We start from the raw sequence: 3,095 nt of genomic DNA on the forward strand, positions 1-3,095 counted from the left end.
GGACAGTATAGGAATTTCTTTAAAAACTGGGAATAAAACTACCATATTACCCAGCAATCCTACTACTGGGCATACATTCTGAGGAAACAATAATTGAAAAAGACACATGTACTCCAATGTTCATTGCAGCACTATTTCCAATAGCTAGGAGACTTCCCTTGTGGCTCAGCTTGTAAAGAATCCACCTGCAGTGCCAGAGACCTGGGTTCGATCCCTGGGTTGGGAAGATCCCCTGAAGAAGAGAAAGGCTACCCATTCCAGTATTCTGCCCTGGAGAATTCCCTGGACTGTATAGTCCATGGGGTCGCAAAGAGTCGGACACGACTGAGTGACCTTCTCTTTCACTTCACTTTCACTTTTCAGGACATAGAAACAACCTAGATATTCATCAACAGATGAATGGATAAGAAGCTGTGCTACATATGTACAATGGAATAGTATTCACCCATGAAAGGGAACACATGTGACTCAGTTCTAATGAGGTGGATGAACCCAGAGCCTATTATACAGAGTGAAAGTCAGAAAGAGAAAAATAAATATCGTATATTAATGCATATATATGGATTCAGGGTAATGGTACTGATGAACCTATTTGCAGGGCAGGAATAGAGACGCAGACACAGAGAACAGACTTGTGGGCCCAGTGAGGGAAGGAGAGAGTGAGACGAATTGCGAGAGTAGCGTTGAAACATAGACATTACCAAATGTAAAACAGATAGCTAGCGAGAAATTGCCGTATAACACAGGGAGCTCAATCCGGTACTCTGTGACAACCTCGAGGGGTGGGGTGGGTGGGTTGGAGGGAGGTTCAGGAGGGAGTGGGTACATGTATGCATGTGTGCTCAATTGTGTCTGACTGTTTGAGACCCCATGGACTGTAACCCGCCAGGCTCCTCTGTCCATAGGATTTCCCAGGGAAGACCTGGAGTGGGTTGCCATTTCCTCTTCCGGGGGATCTTCTGGACTCAGGGATCAAACCCATGTCTCCCACATTGCAGGCCGATTCTTTACCACTGAGCCACCTGGGAAGCCTCAGGGAGACATGTACACCTATTGCTGATGCACATTATTGTACGTCAGAAAACAGTGCAATGTTGTAAAGCAATTATCTTCCAATTAAAAACAATTAAAAAAAAAAAAAAACCAAGACAATGAACCCCAAATGGAGTTGTTTATGCTAAGCCCATATCCACCAAATCGAGGCTTAACTGAATTACAGTTTCGGTTCTTCCAGATTTAGAATCTTGAACCAGTGAATCAGGAATGTCTGATCAGATTATCAGTTTGGTAATCTGCCTGATAGACCTCTGCCTTCCTCTAAGGAAAGTAACCTTGCAATAACCAGTTCGGGTTTTTTTTTCACCTAGTGTAACTTCCCTGTTCCCATTCCCTTCTGTCTAGAAAAGTCTCATTTTGCACAGCTCCTTACACCCCTTTCTACCTATTAGACTGGGAGCAACATGATTCAAATCAATTTTTGCTTAACTAAACCCTTTTAAAGGCTTCCCTGATAGCTCAGTTGGTAAAGAATCCACCTGCAATGCAGGAGACCCCGGGTTGATTCCTGGGTCAGGAAGATCCACTGAGAAGAGATAAGCTACTCACGCCGGTATTCTTGGGCTTCCCTTGTGGTTCAGTTGGTAAAGAATCCGCCTGCAATGCAGGAGACCTGGATTCGATCCCTGGGTTGGGAAGATCCCCTGGAGAAGGGAAAGGCTACCCCCTCTAATATTCTAGCCTGGGGAATTCCATGGACTGTATATTCCATGGGATCACAAAGAGTCAGACATGACTGAGTGACTTTCACTTCACTAAACCCTTTAAAAAATTTTTAATATGACTCAGTCTATCTTTTAACACCCCTGAAGGTTGCTTCAGACCAATATCAGGGGTTGAAGACAATCTCCCCTGAGGGGGACAGCACTCAAGGTGACCTTGACACTGGCTGTTATACCCACTGAGCTAGCTGAAGGCAGGAGAAACTATCAGGGAACATGGGTCTACAGGGAGAACTTAAGGGTCCTCTTCACTGACGGCCCCGTACACCATCCACCCTCACCTTACCACATGCCAAAAAAAATACAGGAGGGAGAGGAGGAAGGAGACTGGCTCCCCACATTCTTTCCTAGCTGCTTCCTTTTAAAAAGCTAGGGCATGTTAGAGCCATAGTGCTGGTGGAGACTTTGGATGGACTGAGAGAGTTAAAGGTGCACCCTTGTCTCTTCCTTCCATGTGGCTGGGGAGCAGGGACAGCCCTGTGAGCTCTTCCATCTTGAGAAAGCCCAAGACAGGGCTTGGGCAGCTCTGATCTGACATCTAAGCATCGTGGCAAGCGTCTGTTTCCTCCCTCTTGTCTCCTTTAGCCCACTGTTCGTGTGACAGGCCAGACAGCCAGAGAGAAAACCCACCATGAGATTGGGACAAAGGCTCCAGCTCACAGGAGAGGTTTATATTCTAGCTCCTTCTCTGTACGTCTGCATCCTCAGCTCAGGTCCATGATCTTGAGCCAAGGGACCTCGGTCACAGACACAGCTTTGCCAGCTCTGGGGAGCTCGAGGGCTGGCATATATTAGGAGATCCTGAAGATCATACACGGGTTTCCCAAGGGACTCAGATGGTAAAGAATCCGCCTGGAATGTTGGAGATCCGGGTTTGATCCCTGAGTAGGAAAGATCTCCTGGAGAAGGGACTGGCAACCCACTCCACTATTCTTGCCTGGAGAACTCCATGGACAGAGGAGCCTGGCCGGCTACAGTCCACAGGTTCACAAAGAGTCAGACACGACTGAGTGACTAACACTTTCACTTGAAGACCATGCTCACATTCAAGTGCGTACCAAAAGCATAGTTGGGGCTCTGCCTAAGGCTGTGCTCATGGAAGATCAACAAGGGAAAAAGACACAGGCAGAGTCTAGAGAACCCCCTCCACAGGATTTCAAGAGAAGAGGGCAGTAAAGTGTATTTCACATGTCTTCCCTGGGAAGGGACTTACCACCCAAAGTTCTGATAAGCAGCTGGTCATGAAGGTATCCTCTGCCCAAGTGAAAGTGAAGTCGCTCAGTCGTGTCCAACTCTTTGCGACCCCATGGACTGTAG

Source organism: Oryx dammah, unplaced genomic scaffold, assembly GCF_014754425.2.
Source record: "Oryx dammah isolate SB20612 unplaced genomic scaffold, SCBI_Odam_1.1 HiC_scaffold_24, whole genome shotgun sequence".
Lineage (NCBI taxonomy): Eukaryota > Metazoa > Chordata > Mammalia > Artiodactyla > Bovidae > Oryx > Oryx dammah.